At 44.7% G+C, this 13,653-nt stretch overlaps 1 long non-coding RNA gene across 1 annotated transcript; it reads left to right on the forward strand.

Moving 5' to 3' along the window:
• Window positions 1-10,103: 10,103 nt before the first annotated feature.
• LOC139579314 (uncharacterized) lies at window positions 10,104-12,918 on the forward strand. Its single transcript, XR_011675727.1, has 4 exons — window positions 10,104-10,280; window positions 11,382-11,457; window positions 11,754-11,834; window positions 12,743-12,918. It is a non-coding gene; the product is annotated as an uncharacterized lncRNA (long non-coding RNA).
• Window positions 12,919-13,653: the final 735 nt, after the last annotated feature.

A 13,653-nucleotide genomic window follows, 5' to 3' on the forward strand; every position in this document is an offset into this window, starting at 1 on the left:
TGTTACTTTTTATTATTACTTTTTATTTTAGCATACTTGGTAAATATTTTCTTCTTCTTGAACAGCACTGTTGGTTAAGGACTTGTAAGTAAGCATTTCACGGTAAAGTCTACACTTGTTGTATTCGGCACATGTGGCAAGTAAAGTTTGATTTGATTTGATTTATTATCAGTATTGTCATTTGAACTATTATTATTCACATTGCAGGGCTTTCAATACCCAACCAATATAGCAAATGAGGCCACTTGAGTTGTGATGTGTTGCAGAACAATGTGTGAAACTAACAAGTGGAAAAGGATTTCAGTAAATGTATGACGGCAAAGAGAAAGCCTATGGGTATGTCATGGGGTGGGCAATTAAGAGATCCTATATAAAACAAGTGGGAAGACCCACTCTCACACTGTGTCTCTTTAGTATCTTTACAGGAGTATAGAAACGACTACTACTACTACTACTATTACTATTATTCCTACTACTACTACTGCTACTACTACTACTACAACTAGTGCTCTCACACAGGGCTTGAGACTGACAGATCTTCACTTCAAACATGAACAGCAAAGTTTATCTGTCTGGTGAGTAGCCTTTGGTGTACAAAGATGGAAACTGAACTAAATTATTTGAAATAGAAAGGTATAGGTGATGTTTTTTCTAATGTGCTTTTTCCTTTAAATGATATGTATAATGATGTACAGCAGTGGGGAGCATTTATTTAATGTTACCCCACACTTCAGTTAGATGGAACCTTTGTGTGGGTCTTTTAACAATGTTGGTCAGGCATCTTGTTGACATTCATCCAAGGACACCTCGACTTGCATTACACACCCTCACTGTAGAAATATTTTCTCATGAAATCATGTGATTTCACATCTCCTGTCCCTGCCATTATCTATCCTGTCCCTGCCACCAGTCCCCCTATCACCCCTCCTGTCCCTCCTATCACCCCTCCTGTCTCTCCTATCACCCCTCCTGTCCCACATATCACCCATCCAGTCTTACCTATCACCCCTCTAGTCTCTCCTATCACCTCTCCTGTCTTTCCTATCATCCCTCCTGTCTCTCCTATCACCCCTCTCCCTACTCTTCTATCACCCCTCCCGTCCCTCCTATCACCCCTCCTGTCCCTCTCCCATCACCCTTCCTGTCTGTCCTATCACCGTTCCTGTCTCTCCTATCAACACTCCTGTCCCTCCTGTCTCTCATATTGTCTCTCCTATCACCCCTCCTACCACTCCGGTCTCTCATATCACCCCTCTTACCACTCCTGTCTCTCCTATCACCACTCTCGTCTCTCCTGTCACCTCTACCGTCTTTCCTATCACCTCTCCCTACACTCTTATCACCTCTCCTGTACCTCCTATCACCCCTGCCCTCCATTCCTATCACCCCTCCCGTCCCTCCTATCACCCCTCCTGTCTCTCTCCCACCACTCTTCCTGTCTCTACTATCACTGGTCCTGTCTCTCCTGTCACTGTTCCTGTCTCTCCTATCAACACTCCTGTCCCTCCTGTCTCTCATGTTCTCTCTCGTATCACCGCTCCCATCTCTCCAATCACCCCTTTTGTCTATCACCCCTCCTACCCCTCTCGTCTCTACGAACACCCCTCTCATCTCTCCTATCGACACTCCTGTCCCTCCTGTCTCTCATATTGTCTCGCCTATCACCCCTACCGTCTCTCCTATCACCCCTACCGTCTCTCCTATCACCCCTACCGTCTCTCCTATCACCCATACGTCCCTCCTATCACCCATACCGTCCCTCCTATCACCCCGCCTGTCTCTACTATCACCCCTACCGTCTCTCCTATCACCCATACCATCCATCCTACCACCCCTCCTGTCTCTACTATCACACCTCCTGTCCCTTCTATCACCCCTCCTATCTCTCTCATCATCCCACCCATTTCTCCTTCCACCCCTCCTGTCCCTGCCGTAGGTTTACATTCCTGAAAATAATAGCAGTATTCTTTGCTCAAACCACTGCCAGTTCATGTCTTTAAAGATTAGTGTTCCAATGTGGTTAGCCCAAAATATTACAAGATAATTGACAGTGTCATCATATGATCAAAAGGCTAAACAGATCCTAAATCAGCACTTCTCCTCTGAGACGTTATAAATACGAGTTGAGTCTGCTAATGCAGCACATTCTTTAGATTTGACATACAGTTTGCATATTCCACAACAACAACAGGGAAAGTGAAAGATGAGATGACGAACGTATCGTGAAAGAAAAGGAGAAGTCGAAGAGTGGTCAGGATTATAAGGTTTCCTCCTGACACTCCACTGTGGTACCATGTGACTTATTTTAAGTCAAATACAATTTATTTTAAACAGATGATCTTTCTTGACCTACAGAAGGCCCCACAAGGCCTTACGATAAGCTAGCTATTGACCCTACAAAAGGCTAACTAGCTTCCCTACAATAGGCTAGCTCGTGAGCCTACAATAGGCTAGCTAGCAACCCCACAACAGACTATCCATATGGGGGCATTTTTTCTATCAGTGTGGATAGTTTAAAAAAAAATTTTTTAGGGGGAACTTCACACGTGTGCTTTTACTTGTTCTTTGAGGTCTAGGCCAAGTTACTGTGAAAGCACTCTGTTAGGCCAATCCTCTGAAAAGGGCTAAGTCTCAATCAGTTATTTCTGGGATTCCTCGCATCCTATCTCCTCTCCTCTTTGTCAACCCTATTAGAAGAGAAGGTCCAAGGTCCTTCCACTTGGAACATATTATCCAATGAGTTTTGTGAAGGGGGCGAGGAGAGAGGATGCGAGGACTGAAGGAAGGATTAATTGAGACAGAGCTAAGATCTCCACAGTTTCAGAGATTTAAAAGGGAAATTCAATTAAAACATAATATGATCGAATATGAAGGGGGAAGAAAAACTTCCACATAGTGTATTATGACAGCAACAAAAAACGGTATATTTAAAGTCTCTTAGTACAACAGAATATACACATACATACCAGTATCTATAGTCATTAACTCTCATTATCTTAGCACAACCGATTGCACATGACATCTACCTACATGAACTATTACACAACTCTATAGCTCTACTCTATTACACAGAAGGAGAGAAAGCTCAGATCCTTAGATCAGCCTTTTTTAAAGTATGGGTCCCGACGTGTCAGAGTAAATGTATCATTATTTCATTGATTACTGGAATTGATTTGTCCAAGTACAACTGAGCTCACTGTTCAGTGCGCTCTCTGCTTAGCAACGGTCTCTGCTTAGCAGCGGTCGGTCTCTGCTTAGCAACGGTCTCTGCTTAGCAACGGTCTCTGCTTAGCAACGCTCTCTGCTTAGCAATGCTCTCTGCTTAGCAATGCTTTCTGCTTAGCAACGGTCTCTGCTTAGCAACGCTCTCTGCTTAGCAATGCTTTCTGCTTAGCAACGGTCTCTGCTTAGCAACGGTCTCTGCTCAGTTTAGCAGCTGCGCGTGTGGGAGATGCCTGTGAGTTTTGTGGGTAACCGGATCTTTTTTTCTGCAGTCTTGAAGATCCCTCCGCACCCACAAACTGCAGCACTTCGATCAGCAGCAGATGATGCGCTGTCAGCCACTGACTTGTCATTCCTGCTCGCCATCACTCCAGTCCTGACTGAGCTCAATCGTCATGAAACGCAAATACAGCCATGAGTTTCTCTCTCTTGGTTTCAAACAAACTTTGAGAAATAACGATGCGCTCCCACAATGTGTTTTGTGCGGGGAAGTGCTGAGTAATGAGTATTTTAACAGCAGCAGCACTTCCAACTTAGACTTTTTTTCAACAATACTTTCTACAGTAAGATGTACAGTGTGCCTGATCATTTTTCATCTGTACTGTTACTTAGGGTTGCACTATCAAAAAAGGGAGTGTGTCTGTGTGTGTCTGTGTGTGTACTGTTAATCATCTGTGTGATGTGATCAATCAGTTTCTTCGGGTTCAGAATGAAAATTATTTATTGTATTTTAACAGCAACAGTTAAAGCCTAGACAGATATGAGTCTTTTTAATGGGGAAGAATAAACATGAATAGCTATTTATATGGTTATTGAAATTCATTTTATTTGTTTTTGTTAATATTGCATTTGTTTTAGGCATAAGAGCAATGAAATGTACCAATATTTACGCATAGCTGTATATTTTCATAACCTTGGGTCCCAAATAACATAGAATTTCTAATTTGTGTCTCAGCCTGAAAAAGTTTATGAACCCCTGCTTAGATACAGGGAGTCAAAGGTGGCCCTCTGGTGGTTGTAGTACTAACTACAGGTACAACTGTAGTGTTGGTGACAGAGACCTGGGTGGATGTAGTACTAACTACAGGTACAGCTGTAGTGTTGGTGACAGAGACCTGGGTGGATGTAATACTAACTACAGGTACAGCTGTATTGTTGGTGACAGAGACCTGGGTGGATGTAATACTAACTACAGGTACAGATGTAGTGTTGGTGACAGAGACCTGGGTGGATGTAGTACTAACTACAGGTACAGCTGTAGTGTTGGTGACAGAGACCTGGGTGGATGTAGTACTAACTACAGGTACAGCTGTAGTGTTGGTGACAGAGACCTGGGTGGATGTAGTACTAACTACAGGTACAGCTGTAGTGTTGGTGACAGAGACCTTGGTGGATGTAGTACTAACTACAGGTACAGCTGTAGTGTTGCTGACAGAGACCTGGGTGGATATAGTACTAACTACAGGTACAGCTGTAGTGTTGGTGACAGAGACCTGGGTGGATGTAGTACTAACTACAGGTACAGCTGTAGTGTTGGTGACAGAGACCTGGGTGGATGTAGTACTAACTACAGGTATAGCTGTAGTGTTGGTGACAGAGACCTTGGTGGATGTAGTACTAACTACAGGTACAGCTGTAGTGTTGGTGACAGAGACGTGGGTGGATGTGGTACTAACTACAGGTACAGCTGTAGTGTTGGTGACAGAGACCTGGGTGGATGTTGTACTAACTACAGGTACAACTGTAGTGTTGGTGACAGAGACATGGGTGGATGTAGTACTAACTACAGGTACAGCTGTAGTGTTGGTGACAGAGACCTGGGTGGGTGTAGTACTAACTACAGGTACAGCTGTAGTGTTGGTGACAGAGACCTGGGTGGATGTAGTACTAACTACAGGTACAGCTGTTGTGTTGGTGACAGAGACCTGGGTGGATGTAGTACTAACTACAGGTACAGCTGTAGTGTTGGTGACAGACACCTGGGTGGATGTAGTACTAACTACAGGGACAGCTGTAGTGTTGCTGACAGAGACCTGGGTGGATGTAGTACTAACTAAATGTACAGCTGTAGTGTTGATGACAGAGGCCTGGGTGGATGTAGTACTAACTACAGGTACAGCTGTAGTGTTGGTGACAGAGACCTGGGTGGATTTAGTACTAACTACAGGTACAACTGTAGTGTTGGTGACAGAGACCTGGGTGGATGTAGTCCTAACAACAGGTACAGCTGTAGTGTTGGTGACAGAGACCTGGGTGGATGTAGTACTAACTACAGGTACAGCTGTTGTGTTGGTGACAGAGACCTGGGTGGATGTAGTACTAACTACAGGTACAGCTGTTGTGTTGGTGACAGAGACCTGGGTGGATGTAGTACTAACTACAGGTACAGCTGTTGTGTTGGTGACAGAGACCTGGGTGGATGTAGTACTCACTACAGGTACAGCTGTAGTGTTGGTGACAGAGACCTGGGTGGATGTAGTACTAACTACAGGTACAGCTGTTGTGTTGGTGACATAGACCTGGGTGGATGTTGTACTAACTACAGGTACAGCTGTAGTGTTGGTGACAGAGACCTTGGTGGATGTAGTACTAACTACAGGTACAGCTGTAGTGTTGCTGACAGAGACCTGGGTGGATGTAGTACTAACTACAGGTACAGCTGTAGTGTTGGTGACAGAGACCTGGGTGGATGTTGTACTAACTACAGGTACAGCTGTAGTGTTGCTGACAGAGACCTGGGTGGATGTAGTACTAACTACAGGTACAGCTGTAGTGTTGGTGACAGAGACCTGGGTGGATGTTGTACTAACTACAGGTACAGCTGTAGTGTTGGTGACAGAGACCTGGGTGGATGTTGTACTAACTACAGGTACAGCTGTAGTGTTGGTGACAGAGACCTTGGTGGATGTTGTACTAACTACAGGTACAGCTGTAGTGTTGGTGACAGAGACCTGGGTGGATGTAGTACTAACTACAGGTACAGCTGTAGTGTTGGTGACAGAGACCAGGGTGGATGTAGTACTAACTACAGGTACAGCTGTAGTGTAGGTGACAGAGACCTGGGTGGATGTAGTACTAACTACAGGTACAGCTGTAGTGTCGGTGACAGAGACCTGGGTGGATGTAGTATTAACTACAGGTACAGCTGTAGTGATGGTGACAGAGACCTGGGTGGATGTAGTACTAACTACAGGTACAGCTGTAGTGTTGGTGATAGAGACCTGGGTGGATGTAGTACTAACTACAGGTACAGCTGTAGTGTTGGTGACAGAGACCTGGGTGGATGTAGTACTAACTACAGGTACAACTGTAGTGTTGGTGACAGACACCTGGGTGGATGTTGTACTAACTACAGGTACAGCTGTAGTGTTGGTGACAGAGACGTGGGTGGATGTAGTACTAACTACAGGTACAGCTGTAGTGTTGGTGACAGAGACCTGGGTGGATGTAGTACTAACTACAGGTACAGCTGTAGTGTCGGTGACAGAGACCTGGGTGGATGTAGTATTAACTACAGGTACAGCTGTAGTGATGGTGACAGAGACCTGGGTGGATGTAGTACTAACTACAGGTACAGCTGTAGTGTTGGTGATAGAGACCTGGGTGGATGTAGTACTAACTACAGGTACAGCTGTAGTGTTGGTGACAGAGACCTGGGTGGATGTAGTACTAACTACAGGTACAACTGTAGTGTTGGTGATAGAGACCTGGGTGGATGTAGTACTAACTACAGGTACAGCTGTAGTGTTGTTGACAGAGACCTGGGTGGATGTAGTACTAACTACAGGTACAGCTGTAGTGTTGGTGATAGAGACCTGGGTGGATGTTGTACTAACTACAGGTACAGCTGTAGTGTTGGTGACAGAGACCTGGGCGGATGTAGTACTAACTACAGGTACAGCTGTTGTGTTGGTGACAGAGACCTGGGTGGATGTTGTACTAACTACAGGTACAGCTGTAGTGTTGGTGACAGAGACCTGGGTGGATGTAGTACTAACTACAGGTACAGCTGTAGTGTTGGTGACAGAGACCTGGGTGGATGTAGTACTAACTACAGGTACAGCTGTAGTGTTGGTGACAGAGACCTGGGTGGATGTAGTACTAACTACAGGTACAACTGTAGTGTTGGTGACAGACACCTGGGTGGATGTTGTACTAACTACAGGTACAGCTGTAGTGTTGGTGACAGAGACGTGGGTGGATGTAGTACTAACTACAGGTACAGCTGTAGTGTTGGTGACAGAGACCTGGGTGGATGTAGTACTAACTACAGGTACAGCTGTAGTGTTGGTGATAGAGACGTGGGTGGATGTAGTACTAACTACAGGTACAGCTGTAGTGTTGGTGACAGAGACCTGGGTGGATGTAGTACTAACTACAGGTACAGCTGTAGTGTTGGTGACAGAGACGTGGGTGGATGTAGTACTAACTACAGGTACAGCTGTAGTGTTGGTGACAGAGACCTGGGTGGATGTAGTACTAACTACAGGTACAGCTGTAGTGTTGGTGATAGAGACCTGGGTGGATGTTGTACTAACTACAGGTACAGCTGTAGTGTTGGTGACAGAGACCTGGGCGGATGTAGTACTAACTACAGGTACAGCTGTTGTGTTGGTGACAGAGACCTGGGTGGATGTTGTACTAACTACAGGTACAGCTGTAGTGTTGGTGACAGAGACCTGGGTGGATGTAGTACTAACTACAGGTACAGCTGTAGTGTTGGTGACAGAGACCTGGGTGGCTGTAGTACTAACTACAGGTACATCTGTAGTGTTGGTGACAGAGACCGGGGTGGATGTAGAAGAAGAGTTTTGTACAGAAATGATCAAACTCAAGTTACAAATGCTGGTAAACACTAAAATACATTCAAATACAGTCAGCAAATAAATCGCAGCACCCCAATCCTCCAAACTACTTCCTGTGGAACCGGTTGATTGAGACTCAGCAGAAAAACAGACATCTCTAGTTTAAACTGACAGGTTTAGATATTTGTATTATGTTCATTAGATTCTGCGGGGCTGTATTACTAGTATTATGTCTACTGTAAAGGGGAGTCATGCTGTAGTTCAAGTCTTATGTAAAATACAGAAATACATGCCTTCATTCAGGAAAATATTACATTCTTAACTCTCAAAATGTGCAATACCCAAGTGCATCTATGTGGTTGTCACTAAGAGTCACAAGCAAAATCTTTGTTCATCCTGTAAGTAGTTAAGCTAAAGGACATTTCTGAACATCCTGTCCTGTAAATTTTGAGAGGAGATAAGAGTTAATGTCTGGTGTTCTCTGTCTTGGCTGAAGAGCTTGGCTGCCCTCCAGTGTTACCAGGTAGAATGTCTTCTTTTCCCCCTTTTTCCAGCCAGGCCAACCTTCACCCTTTGCCAGTTCTTCAAGAATTCTTTCTACTTTTTTCATGGTTTAATTTTGAGTGCCCTCTAGCGGCTGTAATAATATGGTTAATCCCCTTAATTTGCCACGGTACATGGCCATGGTTAGTTTTAAAAACACTTTGCATTGTACAGTCTACAATATTGAAAACAATATTGAAAACGTAACGTACTTCTGTCAAGTCGGCCTTTTAATGTGTTGCATAATGCGGAAAAAATGTGTGCCTACATGACAACTGCATAAACTTTACAAAAAACATGTGATCAAAGGTGATGGAGTTTTGACTGCAGTCACAGATGATCCATTATATTGACCAGATACCCCAGTGACTTTAACAATGGAAAGGAATGTCTTCAAAAATAGAAGGCAGTCAGGAGGCAAGCTCAGGTGGGACCATTCTAACCAATCAGAAGACAGACACATGTCTGAACAACAGGCACAACTCTGATATAAAATGTTTTTTCTCAAAGTTACCAGGATGTCACGTGTCCTACTTATATCAGTGCACTCCTAACAACCTAAGCATTACGAAACTCAAATAAGCCACAGGTAGCAAATACGCCTTCATTTTTTGTGAACCAAATTCAACACTCTTTCATTGACCTCCAAACAAACATTCCTCGCTTGGTGAGTGAAATAACTAAAAGCCACCTGCTGGAGAAGACAGATTTTGGGCTCAGTTATCCCTCTCTTTACCTCTTCCTCTCTGCTGCAGTCGACTGGAAGTTTGTGCTGTTGCTCTTCATCAACATCGTCTTGAAGCCAGCGCCTGCATTGTGGGAGTCTTCAGTCATGTTGTGTTTTTATTCCACCCACCAAACATGACCAAAGTGACTGAAACAGGAACCAACTTTGCCATGATTCATGTATACAGTGGATATGTACAAATGAACGTGATATTTGAGGCTCTTTCACCAGTTGATAGTACACTGTACACACATACAGTATATTTACAGTTTGTTAGTGTGTGATACATATGGAGACGTTTATTTCTACATTACAAAGACACCTTGTATGAAGATTGGAAACACTCGACTTTCCTCTGCAGTCGGTTACTTCAGCCTTACCCTCAAACAAGACCAACATAGAGAGGGACATGTAGAATAGCCTAGTAAACCCTTCTATCTACAGAAAGCTGCAGAGCTGTAGAATACAGTGAACTGGTCCATACTGTAAATAAAAAAAAATTACATTTGTACATGTGAATGAAATGTTCTTTCCACCCTTTGAATCCTTTCCAAATATTGTTTCAAACAGAGGGTGCATGACTTACATAAACTATCACGTTATACTGTTCAAATCAGAGGAGGCTGGTGGGAGGAGCTATAGGAGAACGGGCTCATTGTAATGGTTGAAATAGAATCAATGGAATGTTACCAAACACGTAAAACACATGAAAACAACGTGTTTAACCTTTTTCCATTGATTCCATTCCAGCCATTACAATGAGCCCGTACTCCTATAGCTCCTCCCATCAGCCTCCAGACAGACACACAGTAACACCTCCCTTCACTTCATCTTGCCCTAATCGTTCATTTCATCTCTCACACACACTCATATGCCCTCTCTCTCCTTTCTCTCTCATAGAACTGTCTGGTGCGCTGTGAGAATGGTGTGTTCACTGCAGTAGTGGGAGACTTTAGTCTGGCAGAAAAGATTCCAGACTACAGGTTAGTACTGTGAGAAGATTCCAGACTACAGGTTAGTACTGTGAGAAGATTCCAGACTACAGGTTAGTGCTGTGAGAAGATTCCAGACTACAGGTTAGTGCTGTGAGAAGATTCCAGACTACAGGTTAGTGCTGTGAGAAGATTCCAGACTACAGGTTAGTGCTGTGAGAAGATTCCAGACTACAGGTTAGTGCTGTGAGATGATTCCAGACTACAGGTTAGTGCTGTGAGAAGATTCCAGACTACAGGTTAGTGCTGTGAGAAGATTCCAGACTACAGGTTAGTGCTGTGAGAAGATTCCAGACTACAGGTTAGTGCTGTGAGATGATTCCAGACTACAGGTTAGTGCTGTGAGAAGATTCCAGACTACAGGTTAGTGGTGTGAGAAGATTCCAGACTACAGGTTAGTGCTGTGAGAAGATTCCAGACTACAGGTTAGTGCTGTGAGAAGATTCCAGACTACAGGTTAGTGCTGTGAGAAGATTCCAGACTACAGGTTAGTGCTGTGAGAAGATTCCAGACTACAGGTTAGTGCTGTGAGAAGATTCCAGACTACAGGTTAGTGCTGTGAGAAGATTCCAGACTACAGGTTAGTGCTGTGAGAAGATTCCAGACTACAGGTTAGTGCTATGAGAAGATTCCAGACTACAGGTTAGTGCTGTGAGAAGATTCCAGACTACAGGTTAGTGCTGTGAGAAGATTTCAGACTACAGGTTAGTGCTGTGAGAAGATTCCAGACTACAGGTTAGTGCTGTGAGAAGATTCCAGACTACAGGTTAGTGCTGTGAGAAGATTCCAGACTACAGGTTAGTGATGTGAGAAGATTCCAGACTACAGGTTAGTGCTGTGAGAAGATTCCAGACTACAGGTTAGTGCTGTGAGAAGATTCCAGACTACAGGTTAGTGCTGTGAGAAGATTCCAGACTACAGGTTAGTGCTGTGAGAAAGTTCTCCAGATTACAGGAAGACTATATGACTGGCTCCCCATATTCCCATCATGACTGCACATATAGCCTTAAATACATTGAACATTGTATTCTGTTTTTCTCTCCTGAAAAATCTATGTGTTCTATATTAATGTGTTATTTTCCTCTCCTCCAGTGACGGGGCTGATCAGCAGACTCTGGCTGTGGTGGGCTCCCCCTACTGGATGGCCCCGGAGGTGCTGAGATGAGAGGTCTATGATGAAAAGATACTAACAGTACTCTACTGTTTTCTGGCTGTTATCTCACTGGTCCCAGTGCATAATAAGAGGAAGCAAACATAGTAATGCAATAAAGTAGTACTATGCTATAATGCAATCTGGAAGGACAACTGTTCCATGTCCCTGCTGTGTTTTTCTGGTTGTGTCTAGTGGGTCTTGCTAATATGTATGTTTCTAGCAAATGACCAGACTCTTTCAAGGTGTATTATTGTGAATATGTCAAGTGAGATGTTATTGATCAGATGTGATTGGCTGACTCTGACCCCTAGGTGGATGTGTTTGACTATGGAATCATCCTGTGTGAGATCATCGCCCGGATAGAGCTGATCCGGACTTCCTACCTTAATGAGGTACACACACACACGCACACACACACACACACTCACACACACACACACACACACACACACACACACACACACACACACACACACACACACACACACACACACACACACACACACACACACACACACACACACACACACACACACACACACACACACACACACACACACACACACACACACACACACACACACACACACACACACACACGACCCCAGTTAATGACAGGCACACAGTTAACCAATGTTTTTCCGTTTTACACGATCACACAACCCTAAATCAAGGCTTTACTACTATCACACAACAAACGGACAGTGTATGAACAAACCCTTAACCCAACCCTTTCACCACCACTGCACAACCCCAGTAGGTCTACTGTCAAATAGCACCATAGAATATTTTTTTCCACTTTGACCCAGAAAAGAAGTACCCTCCTTTCCCTTATTGAACATAATCACATGTAACTGCTGTGGAGGACTTGAGTATTGAATCAATGCAGTACATTGTAGAGGTTCCATTCTTGTTTGAATGTTTAATGAGTAGAACTCTATCACAGTGTGTGTCTCCATTGAGTAAATACTGTGTAGAAATACAACATGTATATATTTTTAACCTAGGCAGACAAACTAATTTACAGCTAGTCGGCTACATTAAAAGATGATGATGATGGTTTTTGTGCGTGCATGACTTTGGGCTAGACGTTGGCTGCCTTTGAGAACCTGGTCGGTGACTATCGGACACCATTCCTCAACCTTGCAGTCCTCTGCTCTAATTTAAAATACAATAACAGACAGACTGACAGACAGACAGACATAATTGCATGCATCCATGACTCTGTGTACATACTTGCTGTAAATGCATAGATTGACAACCTAAAACCCCTGACCTTCACCTCTCCCTCCGCTGCTAGTCCCTCCCCTGCACCCCCGAGCTGGGGCGACCCCTCGCCCCCCTCCTCCGGGACCCCGACCTACAGAGCTTGGGGAAAGACGAGGAAGAGGAGGTGGAGGATGAAAGGAGAAGGAGAAGGGAGGGATGGTGGAGGATGAAAGGTGGAAGGATAAAGGAGGGATGGTGGAGGATGAAAGGAGGAAGGATAAAGGAGGGATGGTGGAGGATGAAAGGAGGAAGGAGAAGGGAGGGATGGTGGAGGATGAAAGGAGGAAGATTAAAGGAGGGATGGTGGAGGATGAAAGGAGGAAGGAGAAGGGAGGGATGGTGGAGGATGAAAGGAGGAAGATTAAAGGAGGGATGGTGGAGGATGAAAGGAGGAAGGAGAAGGGAGGGATGGTGGAGGATGAAAGGAGGAAGGACAAGGGAGGGATGGTGGAGGATGAAAGGAGGAAGGATAAAGGAGGGATGGTGGAGGATGAAAGGAGGAAGGAGAAGGGAGGGATGATGGAGGATGAAAGGAGGAAGGATAAAGGTGGGATGGTGGAGGATGAAAGGAGGAAGGATAGAGGGATGGTGGAGGATGAAAGGAGGAAGGATAAAGGAGGGATGGTGGAGGATGAAAGGAGGAAGGATAAATGAGGGATGGTGGAGGATGAAAGGAGGAAGGATAAAGGAGGGATGGTGGAGGACGTGTCAGATGATTCAGGGCTGCTTCTGGACCTGGACATGGTGTCTCTGGAAGAGGAAGAGGAGGAAGCTTTTTCTCTGGGGGAGCCTATGGACTGCAGCAGGTCTCCTGACACGCTAGAGGGCGATGTCCCTACACCAGGGAGACGTCTACTACACCCAGCCTCGTTCTCTTCCTCCTTGTTTCTGCAGCCTAACGGCTGGGGCTATCCAGTCTCCAACTCCCCGCCCCCTCCCTCC

This window comes from Salvelinus alpinus, chromosome 6 (assembly GCF_045679555.1).
Source record: "Salvelinus alpinus chromosome 6, SLU_Salpinus.1, whole genome shotgun sequence".
NCBI classification, from domain to species: Eukaryota; Metazoa; Chordata; class Actinopteri; order Salmoniformes; family Salmonidae; genus Salvelinus; species Salvelinus alpinus.